The sequence below is a fragment of the Ochlerotatus camptorhynchus genome, unplaced genomic scaffold (genome assembly GCF_037179485.1).
Source record: "Ochlerotatus camptorhynchus isolate MF236.1 unplaced genomic scaffold, CSIRO-AGI_Acam_v1.1 ptg000277l, whole genome shotgun sequence".
Lineage (NCBI taxonomy): Eukaryota > Metazoa > Arthropoda > Insecta > Diptera > Culicidae > Ochlerotatus > Ochlerotatus camptorhynchus.
This window is the reverse complement of record NW_027040766.1, coordinates 3,144,419-3,159,051: the sequence shown is the minus strand read 5'-3', so window position 1 is coordinate 3,159,051 and position 14,633 is coordinate 3,144,419. Positions and strand designations below refer to the sequence as shown.

Below are 14,633 nucleotides of genomic sequence, written 5' to 3'. Positions count from 1 at the left end.
AGCAACAGACCTACCGGGAATAAATCCATGTTGATCTGACGAAATGTGGTTTTTTGCAGCGCATAGAATTTGATCACTGACGATAATCTCGAGAAGATTCGATGCGGCAGAAAGGCTGGTTATCCCACGGTAGTTTTTAACATCTCGTCGGTCACCACTTTTGTGCACAGGAAACATGTACGATAGTTTCCATCTCATTGGAAATTCACCTAGCTCAAACGAACGGTTGAAAATGCAGGCTAGTGGCTCAGCTACTGCGCATGCGCAGCGACGGAAAACAACAGGAGTGATACCATCCGGGCCAGGAGCAATTCTTCAACTTTTTTGAAACACCGATGATCATTGCAGATGAAATTTCGAACGTGTCTAAATCAACTGCATCCAGCGCGACATTTGACGCAGCCAGTTCGGCCTCGACGTCGGTTCGAAGATGGATGCTAAATGCATCGCGAAGAAATTGCATGCTTCTACTTCACTATTGGACTCTTTGCCATCATAGATCACATTAGGCGGAACTGATGAGCTTTTCCTCTTGCTGTTTACGAAACCCCAAAACGATTTCGGATCCCGGCGTAAACCAAACTGCACCCTCAAAACGTGTGATTTGTAGAGAAGTTAGCTTTTGCAAATACGGATCTATGCGCCCGGAAATAACGTTGCCACCGATTGCGTTCTTTCTTAGATTTCCGAAGAAGGGGCGTACTCCAAGGAGGAGAGACAGGTTTTCTCTTCGTAGGAACGTTTAAGTTCAAGCATTGGCGGATGATGGCACACAAATTTGAGGCCATGTCATGGACATCCACACTGTCGTAGACAGAATTCCAGTCGAGGCCTGACAGGTAAGCGAAAAGCGAAAATATGGGACCGTTTAATCGCTTGATCTACGGTGAGTACAGTGCCTTCCCTTTTTTGGAAACACACATATTTTGGATTATTTACGTTCCATTAAATCCATCGTTTATTATTCACAAAAATCATAACACAAATATGTTGCTGATGGTTGAGTATTGAACAGCTGTCACATACTGAAGTATGATTAACAGTGGATTGAAATAGATCTACTGTTGTTTCAGTAATATTTCTCATGCTGTCGGCTAGGAGATCCCGCGAGATACCGATGTTGAGGAATTCACGTACGGTGGCAGAGATAAAGCTGCCATGTCAAGCCATGCATTTCGAATAGATCGCGGATCACTACTCTCATCTGCAGGATTTACCAGTAGTAAACTGCGATCCGGAGGAACCTCACATTATAATCGGTTTGGACAAACTGCACGTGTTCACTCCACTAGAAATACGAGTGGGAGTGCTTGATCAGCCGATCGTTGTTGGATGGACGATTTATGGACCAGGAAATTTTGATGCAGATTCATTCCATTGAATAGATCAAGAGCGAGGATCTTCGTGAGACGCTGTGGACACAGTACTTGCTGGAGGATACCAGTTCTTGCACCGCAGCTTCTGAGTCAGCCACAAATATACGCGCACGTGAAATTCTCCACGCAACTACAGTGTGGATCGGCGACAGATTCCAGACGGGTTTACTGTGGCGTGAGAACGAAAGGAGATTTCCGGATAGTTATCCGATGGCGGTCCGGCGATTGAAGGCGCTGGAGAGAAAACCGGAAAGAATTCCAGATTTGAAACACAATGTTCACGAACAGATAGCGGAGTACGTGATGACGGGCTACGCGTATAAAGCCACAGTGGAGGAGCTAGCTGGAGCGAAGAAAAATGAGGTGTGGTACCTTCCTTTAAACGTGGTGGAAGCCGGGTAAAGTACGTCTGGTTTGGGACACCGCAGTTTCGGTGGATGGAGTCCCGTCTGCCGACGGTGAATAACCAGTTTCGTGAACGCAGAATTGCGTTCGATTGAGATATACTAGAAATTTATGACATATTTACGGAAGGCAGATAAGTAAGCTCTGAGGTTTCTGTTTCGGGTTAATTCGAATGATGTCCAACAGTGTACGCCATGGACGTAGCTACGTTTGGGGCCACCTGCTCCTCTTGTTTGGCGCAGTTTTTAAAAAACTTGAATGCTGCCGAGTTTGCGAACGAGTTTCCACAAGCATCGTCTGCGGTGTTTCGAAAACATTACGTAGACGTCAATTTCGTCGATGAAGCAATAGAATTGGCTAACCAGGTGAAACTTATTCACTCCCGAGCGGAAGTCAAACCCTGCTGTTCATTTCAACCGGGACAAAACCACGAATACAGAGCGAGATCTGGGAATCATATGGGATCCAGAAGAGGACGTTTTCCTGTTTTCGGCCGATGGACGAGAGGAATACCAACCGATTATATAAGGAGTTCAACGACCAACCAAAAGAATCGTGTTGAGTTGTGTCATGGCGATGATTGATCCCCAAGGTTTGCTCTCTCCATTCACTAGCTGCGATTGGAATGATGAAATTGACGATGAATCATTCCAGAAGTGGATTCGCCGATGATTGAAGCGATCAGAATTCCTCGGAGTTACTTTGGAGACGCCAGAATGGACCAGATCGAGGATGTACAACTGCACATAGTGTCCGATGGTGCTTATGGGTGGGTAGCAAATTTTCGAGCTATGGTGGGTGGAACGGTGGCTCCGTTGAAGCCGCTATCAGTTCCAAGACTCGAGTTGCAGGCAGCAGTACTAGGAGCCAAGCTGTCTTCTGCGGTGCGAGATGGCTATTCGTTGGAGATTAAGCATCAGTTCTTCTGGACGGACCAACCTTACCCCGAATGATATTTTTCTTTCATAATTTAGTTTATTTTTAATTCGGATAAAACATCATAAAATCGATGTAATTAGGGAAAGTATTCTAAAGATAACTAATTTTATCACGGAAATTGTATACAGTTTTGGTAAAATTTCACTTCAAGCTTTGGTTGTCCGTCGTGCAATTCTAAATTGATTGATGAGCGTTTTAGTATAATAATTGTATACCTTATTACGATGTTTTTTTTTCCTTTTGATTCTACTACATTTGTATCACTTTCACTTTCACTATTTACTTTCACTATCACTTAAAAAAAAACTATAGCAAATATGTACTTCGATGGTAGACATGAAGCTACTGCTGCAAAAGTGATGATAGTTTCAGGTCGCGTTCGAATTTAAACAAAGACATCACATCAAGAAGACTGGCAACTTTGCCAGAATCCAAGCGACTGATACCTTTCTTCTGAGGATGTAATCTTTGCTATCAAATTCGTTCGAAGCATTTACCTTTGAGCGGCAGATGACGCGATTGTACCTGTCTCATAGCGTTCGTATAAGAAAATGGAAGAGTTGCCAGTCTTCTTCATTTGTTGTCTTCGATTTAAAGTAAAATTCACGAAACACAAACACACAACGGTTTTGTTAGAATTGCAGCTGATGAGTTTTGTTAGCATTATATTTATAGCTACGATATCACAGCTTGTAATATCATCCGCAGTTGCTAGCTTGTTGATGTTTGACTTCGGAAATCAAACGTGATCTTAGGCATTGGTGTGATTTGATTCTTAAATCTCAGCTGCATTTTAACCAACTTTTGCCAGCTGAAGCTAGAAAAAAATGGTTCAGTCTAAATATCATTAAGATGAAAATTTAATTTTTATGTTTAGAGTATTTCTTCAATGAAATAATGTTGTTACTAAAATTATTGAAGATATTTTTTAAATATTAGAACAGTATGATTTTGTAAGCGACTTTTTCCAAATATTCATGTAAATGGTAGAGAGACAATGTATTTTTCCAGGTGGTAAGTGTCATGAAAATGTTATAAGGAAAAATGTCATGACATTAGTTTCCCCTCAAGTGGGTACAGAATTTAAAAAAGTTGTGGTCGATGTCACCGATTTGAGCCAAACTTGGCCAAAACGCTTATTTTGGCATTCTGAACAAACGCCTTTTTTTGATTTTGCTCTGAAGTGCCTAGATCCCTCTCGGCTACAACCCTGGATTTTCGAGATTTTTTAAAATTTCATCTTTCAGAAGAGATTACTCCACAATCAAATAAGCTATTCATGGTATTAGAATGTCAATTTGAATGGATTTAAATGTTTATTCTTATAGGTGTACCCACATTTCGTTTTTGTTTCAGAAACTACAGTAAACAGACTGATTACCGACAGGTATCAAAATTGTAAAAAAATGGCCTATTTTCACCAAGGGCGGGATTTTTTATTTCTTAATATATTGGGCTCAAATTTTCACCACACTTTGGGAAACTCTTTTATTTGATGTGTTTCCAAGGGCAAATGATGTGGACATATATTTTTTGAGATATGATCAAATGAGTTAGTGGTAGTTTTGAGCTTTTCTGGAAGAAAATCAATGCTATTTAATATTTTTATTTTTTCTTGAATGTTGTTGGAACAATAATATTTTTATGATATTTTACACAGGATTCTCATTATATGAAATCATAACTAGCTCATTTATTTACTTCTGTCCATAATTTAATTGTGGTCCTAAAGGTGAAAAATACGTTCCTATTGGATACAGCCAAAACATTGTGCTCTAGAAGTACGATGAAATCAGATAGATTAACAGGTACATATAATTTCAGTTGTGGAGTAATCTCTTCTGAAAGATAAAATTTTTAAAAATCTCGAAAGCCGGGTTGTAGCCGAAAGGGATCTAGGCACTTCAGAGCAAAATCAAAAAAGGCGTTTGTTCAGAATGCAAAAATAAGCGTTTTGGCCAAGTTTGGCTCAAATCGGTGACATCGACCACAGGTGGTGTACCCACTGGAGCTGGAATGACTCCTATACAATTCGTATGGTGACATCTATGCAGTAAAAAATACACATTTACCAGCTCTGAGCACAGCATTTGATTAAAAATAAGGTTTGTTTTCTCCTACCTCTTTAAGTTTACTCCGCCCAACGGCGGGATTGGTCAGTAAAGGGTTGAATGCATTATTGGAATGCGTCAAAAATTATATTTTTTATACTGCAGTTCAAATTCTAAGGAATAATTCTTTTCTAACGCAGCCAATGAAGTTTATTCCTGTTAATAAAATGATGTACAGTTATTTGATTGTTCGCTGGATCCATTCAACCTACCCTAATTACAAAGTCTTCCGAATTTCATTGCACCAGCTCCATCGAGCCAAATAGAAACCATTCCGAAAACATAAATTCCAGCCACTTGTTCCACCGAAACAAGTTACTGACGCAAATCCTCCCAACAATTCCCAAACGCACCATTTCCGACAGACCCCAATCGAACCCCATCATTCCACGCGCAATTACTCCAAAGCATTACCTTTAATCCAACGGGCATCAAAGCATTCCTTCGTTTCTCCTTCACTGGTTCACTCGGTTGCTGCTGATTAGATAGATCCCGCAGATCCAAAAAAGTTTCTGCCAAAAGCTGCTCCAGCAGATATTTCGCGTTTCAGGCTTTCGGATTGCACTTCTTCCTCTTTTTCCCTCTATCCCTCTCTCACTTGAAGCTTCTTTCCTCCTGCCTATATTGATCCGTAGCACTTTCCGTGTTGGTAACAAACTCTCGAGCCACAGCCCGTGCACTATTGTGAGCCGAAAATTTCCAAAAAATTTGAATGTAATTATCCTCCAATGAAAACCTGACTCATCGGGGGCGCTAAAGTTTTTTGAACCAAGATCGCAGATTGCCGCTGGGTGGCGAGCGAGGGCAATCAGGCGGGAGGGATGGGGGAAGGATGGGCTAATTAAAGCGTTGAATATTGCATCCGATTTTTCAGGTTTGCCTTCTATGTATGCTCACTTCAGGTTTTTTTTTTCGGCCAAGCTCTTAGAGCCGAGAAAAACTTCCTTCACTACTTATAATGCTTCACTTCAATTAACGGATACTCTCCGATGGATCTCCACACCCCAATCAAAGACCGCGGAGGCTCTCGACCCGTGGCTGACGTTCGTACGGATATGGGCACCGAGTTTCGAACGAAAAATTACGCTTTTGGGTAGCGCAATAAAAATCACATAAATATGTATCACTTGCCTTCTTCCGCGATTGCTACCCGAAAATTGCTGCCTCCTTGCGCTCTAATCACCTTTGCTTTTTTTGTTTTAATTTGCAGCTTTTTATCATTTATCATTTATTACTTCATGACTTTCCTATATTTCACCTCTCTGCGTGGCTGCTTTTTCCTATTTTCTCTCTTGCGCGATATTATATACGTTACTGCTCTGTATGTTTGTTTTCTTGCACTTCTTTTTGCTTTGTTTTTTCGCTCACAATTAATGCCTGTTTTTCCGTGCACGCTTGTTTGTTCGTTGTTCGAAAAAAAAAAATTAATGCGTTCATCAACAACACACTTTCGGGCCGAACAATTTGCTTCAAAATCTACACAAAGATAGTAACCCACACAAACACACAGACACGTGCGCGTCTCGTCTCCCCTTTTTCTTTTGCGCGTCGCTTTTCCTCTGCTCCTAGCTAGCGCGTCGACGTCGCGGTCGTCGTCGTCTTTGTCGTCGTGATTTTCACCGAGACTGATTTTCACGATATAATATACAAGCGTCTCATGCGTTTATTGGAATCGTGCGGGGGACTGATAGCTATTTTTAAAATCTATTACAAAAAATGACGTTTTCGCCACTTCTCGCACATATGCAACTAGCACAAAACACGTTCCAGATTCGACTCGACGAGAGTGTTTCACTTCACCGCGATAGTGTCTCAGAACTTCCGGTGTGGGCGCACACAAAAGGTATGTTTTTCCAAGCACTTCCTGTTACACACCGATGGGGGACAAACTTCTCTTCAGGGTGGTTTTCCGATTACAGAATGCGTATCGTGTATCGAAAGGTTCGATCCAGGAGGAACATACGGGCTCAGTCAACGCGATACAATGGTCAAAACACAACTGCTTCGATCGGAACCGATGATGTACGATTCGAAGTTTACCGCGAGCTTGCTTGGTTGATTCTCGCTCTCTTTTTTCCTAGCAGCACTTCCGATTCGATTCGGATTTGCTGGAAATTCACAGACTGGATAGAGTACCTACTGTCAGTGGTGTGTGTAGTCGCTGGCTGACTGGCCTTTGTGGCACGCAATAATAGATATCTCTGATGGGCTTTGAGTTGGTTGTCCAGTGGTGATCTATGATTGAGCACCCTTCCGATGAAATCTACTTGCTTGCAGTGGGACGGGTGCAGATGAGATATGTTTTGGTTTGAAGTCATCGTCAATGGGCCTGGAGAGCATTACCTACATGTGCCGAAAGAGAAGAGAAGAGTAAAAAAGCACACTGATCATCGTATGCTGCATCCCTTGGTGTAGTGAGCATAGATATTAACGGTGGCGCGGGGAACGAAAACATTACTGTATTTTTTTTTCTCTATGTGGTGATTGTTTGCATGAAATGTTGGAAAAGTATTGCAATTACCAAAGAAGCCATGGAGTTGGGTGCAATCTAGCAATTTAGTCCAATATAAATACGTACAGTCATTTGACATTAATTTTTGCTATCATTTCCGAAATTTCTGTAAGATTGACAAAATTTTATGTTTTTACTACAAAATAAATAGAATTAGGCCTGTCATGGTGGATACTCATTATTACTCTATGAGAAGTAACCACCTCCGAAAACCGATTGTTTTTTTTTTTACATAACTAACTGGGCGCAGGAATTTCGATCTACATGCGCTTCTCGAATGTCATGCAAGATGTATCCTAAAATGACTAAGGGAAATGTGGGATGCCCATTATGGTGGGTCAACTTAACAACCAACTACTCTCCACAGCTCTTTTGATTCGTATTGAGGTCCTCAGCCACTGTGACCAATTTTAACGAATTTGACTACGATCTTGATTTGCTGGAGAGCTTCATAATTTGTACGGGAAACGGTCCGAAACTGTTAAAATACTTGTCGAAAATTTAAAAAAAGAAATCGTTAAATTTAACCAAACCTAAATATAAGATTGGGAAAACTATACAGAACAACTTCGTTGAAGACCGCAAATCGATTCGACTTCTGCACACAAAATTATTATTTGTTATGCATTCCCTAATAAACAAATACCTTAAACGATTTGAAGGGCTTTTTCATTCAAATATAAATCAATTCAACGCACAGGTCTTTCATCCAATGTACCTTTTATATTTAAATTCATTTACATTAATGTAGGGGGATTAGGGGCATAATGAACACACGGGGCGAAATGGACACCCTCAAAATAACAAAATCTTTTAAATTTAAACGGAAATGTAAGTTGTTAATCATTTTTACCACTATCAAACATATAATTTTTCAATATATAATAACAGTTGATATCCTCTTTTAACCACCGAAATATATGAAAAATTAGAAATGATAACCCAAGGGTTTGAAATATTATAATTTCATTATATTTTTCAGAGCTAAATAAGGTTTTACGAACGTTTCAAAATATTTATTATCAATTACCTATTTGTCCCAAACACGTTTTTTGTATCGCTGCTGAAAGTTGACATTAATCACAATATTGTTTTTTGCAATAATTTATTTAAAAAAATGCATTCAAATTAATATAGTCGATTAGGGGCGAAACGAACACCTCTAGTAGGGGCAAAATGAACACCACTTGTTTCTGGAATCTAACCTCAACGCCCACTTTGTTGAATTGTTTACATTGTTTACCTACGCAGTGTTTTGGTGGCAGTGATGGTGCGAACGTACAAAAGACAATCGGGAAGGCATCAGTGGTCCAAAATGGCCATGGAAGCGGCCATAGATTCTGTCCGCCGGAGTGGAACGTCCATCAAACGAGCAGCCAAGGACCATGGAATTCCAAGACCTACGCTGTTCCGCTATCTGAAAACTGCAGAAGTACTGGGCCAGGAGGTGAAGCAAATCGGCTCATTCAAAACAGTTTTCATACCTGCCGGGGAAGCTGTTTTAATGGCTCACATTTTGGGCTTTGAGGTTCGATGCTACGGAATTATCACGCGCGACATCCGGAGCCTTGCCTTCCAGCTGGCCGAACGCAACGGGAAAGCACATGTTTTCAATACGAAGACACAGCTGGCTGGTTGGGATTGGCTTCACGGTTTTCGGAAGCGTCATCCCAAACTCTCGCTCCGTACTCCTGAGGCTACCTCAGCTGCAAGGTTGCAAGCATTCAACAAGATAACGGTCGACAACTTCTTCGATGTGCTGCATCGTGAAATGGATGGAGGCAAATTCAGTGCCAGCAGGATTTTCAACGTTGATGAAACCTCTGTGCTCACCGTAAGTTGTAAACATTTTCAAATAAAATGCATGTTTTGACTCATTTTGTATTCTTAGGTGCAAACGAAACGTTCGAAAGTGTTTGCCTTGAAAGGCCGACGACAGGTAGGAGCTGTGGCATCGGTGGAAAGAGAGCTACTTTCCACTGCAAACATTTGCACGTCAGCAACGGGACAAACACTGCCACCTATGATGATATTCCCTAGGGCCCGTTTGACTACCAGTCTTATGGAAGGTGCTCCACCAGACACGGTATTTGTCTGCAACTCTTCCGGTTGGATGACTGTGAAAGAATTCAACACCTGGTTCGAGCATTTTCTAAAGCACACGCGTCCAACAGCTAACCCGGTTCTTTGGATTTTGGACGGTCATTCTTCGCATACGAAGAACCTTGGCTTAATTGAAAGAGCGCGTGAGTGCCATGTGACAGTCGTGCGCTTGCCCCCCCCCCCCCTATTGCAGCCACTATATACAGCCTCTCGACATAAGCTACATGGGGCCGCTCAAGACGGCTTTCTCGAAGAAAGTGGAGAGTTTCCTCAAATGCAATCCTGGTAGGGTTGTCACCCTGAACGAAATCAGCCGGCTTTTCGGTTCGGCTTTCATGAAGACTTCTAACGCGGGTCTTGGTGTCAACGGATTCCGTAAGGCAGGAATTTTTCCGCTGAACCGGTTTATCTTCAACGATAATGATTTTACGCCGGCTGACGTAAAGGACGTTCTTCCAGCAGACCCAGAAACCGATCGTTCAAACAATGAACTTGGTGACGAAGCTCTTGAATCCAACGCAGCCGATACTGAAGCAGGACCTTCGCGAATGCACAATGAGGTAGGAGATATCAACGATTCACTGTCAAACGAAAAGGAAAATATCGCTCCAAAAGGGATTGTAAAAGTGGATGCTAACAACATGCTGACTCCGAAAGCTACTTTGGCACCGTTGGATGCGAATGTTCCAGCCGATTTTACCGAAAACAGTTACCAGAAAAGTTGGCGGTGGACGAAAGAGGGAGAAAGCTCGAAACATAACGTCAAGCCCCAGCCGAAATGAATTGAAGTCATCGCAGGCATTGAAGGATATTGATCAGCTAAAGAAGGTGGTCAAAGCTGAAACAAGACACATTTCTAACAGTGATGCCGAAACACCAAAACGCAAACGAGGACGTCCGAAAGGAAAGAGCAATCAAACTAAAACGGTGCTTGTTCAAGATACGCTCTGCGAAGTATGTGGCTGTTGTTTCAGTTCTTCTGACAAAGGACAGGATTGGATCCAATGTTCCAAGTGGTGCTTGTGGTTCCATGAATGCCAGGACTCTCGCTGCCCTTCGTATGCCTTTCAATAAGGCATCAATTTGTAGCTAATCTTCATCATGTGATTGTTCATGAATTGGTTTTATTTTCTTTATTTCGGTAACATCACCAGAGGTGTGTTCGCCAATGAAATTGAATTGAATTAAATAAAAATCTGTTACTGTTTTGGTTGAAATCTGATTAGTTTTACTTAAAAACTTACTAAACTGACCCCACTGTCAATCATAGTTTCAATAATAGTTTTAGAATCGGGCTCTCATCATGTCAATCAATTGCCGTGATTCAATAACTACTTACTTTCCAGGGCACTTTTCGGTATGTAAGCACCTCTCGTTAAGGTAGTTAATCATGAGCATTTTCCATTAGACCCCCTATACCAATTGAACTTATTCTACATACTCTTTTGGAGTTGCCTATTGACCTATACGAAGTAAAGCTTAAGAAATGTCTCCCCTATGTTCTCGTTTTTGTATGTATGTGTGTGTGTGTGTGAGGGTTGTATGTATGTGGGAGGGATGGGGACATGTTCGCGTAGGTATGTACATATGTTATAGAGTCAATTTCTGAGTCTAATCCAGTTTTTAGCAAGGTGTCCATTATGCCCCACACGGGAAAAAATCCGATCTCCGAAATGAGAAAAATGACTCATGATTTCATGAACATAGCGTATTTTCATGCTATGAAAATACACCATGAATAATATTCATGATATCATGAGCAACTTTTGCGTAACGTAGCAAACATTTCCAAAATCATGAATCATCCGAGTTGAAATCATGAGCAAAATTTTAACCAAAAAATGCAAAAAGAATAAAATGCTCAGACTGGATTCGAACCAAGAACCTTCAGATCATTAAACCCATACTTTAACCACTAGACTATCAGTAATTGTATAAGATGGAAGACAAAAGGCGTATAAGAGATACCTATATAGTGTGGTTTGCCAAGTACGTGTAACGCTTGTAGCGGTCTTGATTCCACTGCATTATGAAATCATGTATTTCCATGACGAAATCATGAATCATTGTTACGATTTCATGGGATGGCAAGTTTTTTCATTTCATGATTTTTTATTCATGAAAATGGAATCGGATTTGTTTCCGTGCATAAGGTGTCCATTATGCCCCATAAGGGTGTTCATTTCGCCCCATACCCCATCCACCAACCCGGTTTACAAAGAAGTTTTCAAATTGTTTTTACAGACTTAAATTCACTATTTTATTGCTGAAAACGATTGGAGTGTATAGTATATGGATATTATTTGAGGTTTGACTATTTATCTCCGACAATTACGGATATTTTACACTCATAAAATGTATTTTCCCTTAAGGTGTTCATTATGCCTCTAATTCCCCTAATTTTGAATTGCTGTTTGCTGGAAAAATCATTTTTACCACGGAAAACCTGTTTCTTTCTTTTTTTTTGCAATTGTCAGCAACATTTATTCTTAGAAAAAGAAAGATCATTTACATATTACAAAAAAATGCATTGAACTTAAAAGTTGTGATTGACTTTAAATTTTCAACAGATATCATCATCGCATATTCTCGGATCCAACGGAGATAAATAACATCGTCAATTGAAAGGGACAATGCTTCAACCTAATCAGCCCTATCAGCTTTTGTTTTGGATTGTCGGAGAGGCAGTTTGGATTCATGATGGATGCAATTCGGACAATGGTCGAGAGAGCCGAGATGGCGTCCAAACAAAAGCAAAGAGGAGATCGATATTTTCACCGTGATAACGATAGACGTCAGGAATGCGTTCGACAGCGCAGCTGGAAAGTCATTGCCAAAGTGCTGCATAGAATCAGGGTCCCTAACTACCTGTGCAGGATTCTGAGGAGTTACGTCCAGAGCCTGGTCCTGGCCTACGAGACAGATATGGGACAGAGATCGATTAGGATCACAACGCGAGTTCCACAAAGCTCCATCCTTGGTCCAACGCACACCTTTGCCTGAAAGCGCTTGTTGAAATACCTGTGATGATCGATGATCGGCTTAACTTCAACAGCCACGTTGGATATGTCTGTGAGAATGCTTCGAAGACCATCAACACAATAGCAACAACTGTATTCCCAACAATATCAAGAGGCATTTTCTGGCTAGATACTGAGACATGGAGGTCCAGCCTGGTTTACAGCACTGGAAACGAATCAGAACCAAAGGAAACTGAGCAGTACGTTCCGGCTCATGGCCATGCGAGTCGTGAGTGCGTACAGAACCATTTCATCGGAAGCAGTATGCGCCTTCGCCGGAATGATCCCTATCGGCATCACCCGGTGGAGGACAGCAAGTGCTACAGTCATAGAAAAGCCCGTAGAGTACGGAAAGTGGTGAAAGCGGAGTCTTTGGCAAAGTGGAACACGATGGATAACGGTAGATGGACACATCGGTTATTACCGATTCTTTTGACACGCAGCGTCACCCGAGTGTGGCAACGTGGATGAAAAGCCGGAGCATGTGGTCTTCGACTGTCCAAGGTGCGAGACAGTGCGAATGGAGATGCCTGTCCTTAATGTGGAGGATGTCGTCGATGAAATGTGACCCGAGGAATTCACTTGGAATGGAGAGAAGAGCAGCGATCTAGCAACGCCAGCTAGCACTGAGAGTATGAGAAGTGCGTGAGCACTAGACTAATGCTAAATTTGAAAATTTTGCTCCACAGTGTTCAAACGGTTTCAAATCGGGTCCTGATTAGCCTCCGAAAGTTTAAACTCATTTGATAAGAAACTGACTTGGCACAAACCATTTGAAGTTTATATGGAAATTACTATGGGAAAACAAAACTTTTTGTTAATTGTCCTCTGGCCTTTTTACATATTGTATTGTTAACAAATTCTATTACTATTCTTATGGGAATTTTTATCAGCTACAACTTTGCAGAAAATCGTTTTTCATCCAAACGTAAAATTAAATAGTTATTAATTGTCATAGAGATTGATAGTCTTATGGCAAGATTAAGCAACTGTATTGTGGGCAACACTGTATTCTGCAGTGTGACATAGTAGCCATGATTTTTGTCCTCTATTCTACGCGCCATAAGCACCAATGTTGCCTGCTGAACAGTTGACTGAGCATAATCATAAGACATCAGTGACTTGAATCATTAATAATTTTTGTTCGTTACATTTGATCGAAAAGTGGTTTTGAACAAAGTTGTAGCTGAGAAAGTTTTCAACAAGCTCAACTATCATTTTCTAAAGTAGAAAGAACTGGTGAACTTTGAGATAGATATGAACAGAAATTATGGTTTCTCCATAGTAATTCCCATATAAACTTTAAATGGTTTGTGCCAAGTCAGTTTCTCACTAAATGAGTTCAAATTTTGGGAGGCTAATCAGGGCCCAATTAGGAACCATTTGAGCACTGTGGAGCGAAAATTTCAAACTTTGCATCAGTCTATTGAGCACAGCTCCCTTGAAGTGATCGCTTCAGCGTGGTCCCGAGGGGATCCAGGCAGAGCAGAGAGTATGGAATTAGCTTTGGTGGAGCTGCACTAGGCACCTAGTAGATACTACCCCGTGCCAACTTCAATACAGGTCTGGCTTTTGACGATTTACTCTGCTTTGAAAGTTGATACATACACACTTAGAAAAATTGATGTACATTTCGGTGCTCTGAGACTGACATATACGAGCGTTAATTTTGACATAAAATTGAGTCATAATACACGCGAAATTCAGCTCAATCAAACGTACTTTCGACCTTTTCAGTCTCAGAGCACTTAATTTTATATGACATGTTTGTTTACGTCTCGTCCTTTATGTCAAAGATGGATTCCGTCACATGTAAGATTAGGTATTTCTGAGTGTGTATTTCATTATCGTCAAATAAAAATTGATTGAATAATTCTAATTATTTGATGGTTTAGAAGAGTTTTTTTTTTTCAAATAATAGCCATATGAAGGACAAGCAATGCTCAAATTGAGCACCCAGTCTAGATTCCTTCCGTGCTATAACCCCCCTCATGTACGCATTACTAACTATAGTTCCTCTATGATTATGATCTCTCCATGAAACAGGCTATTCAAGGAGTTCCAGATCAACTTCGACCTATCTCAATTCCCCGTATTTTTGCTGAAAAATACCAACAAGTCAATTGCAAGAGAAGATTTTTCACAGATGGATCACGCATTCCACTGG

The 14,633-nt window shown here is 41.0% G+C and overlaps 1 protein-coding gene across 1 annotated transcript in view; it reads right to left on the bottom strand.

Annotated features, from left to right (window-relative positions):
* The window catches only part of LOC135706339 (RNA-binding protein 24-A-like), a 251,447-nt gene extending 244,621 nt beyond the window's left edge, over positions 1 to 6,826 (bottom strand). Inside the window, exon 1 of the mRNA XM_065227957.1 lies at positions 5,246 to 6,826. The gene's annotated coding sequence lies outside the window, so the exon portion shown is untranslated. The remainder of the gene's footprint in view (positions 1 to 5,245) is intronic.
* Positions 6,827 to 14,633: the final 7,807 nt, after the last annotated feature.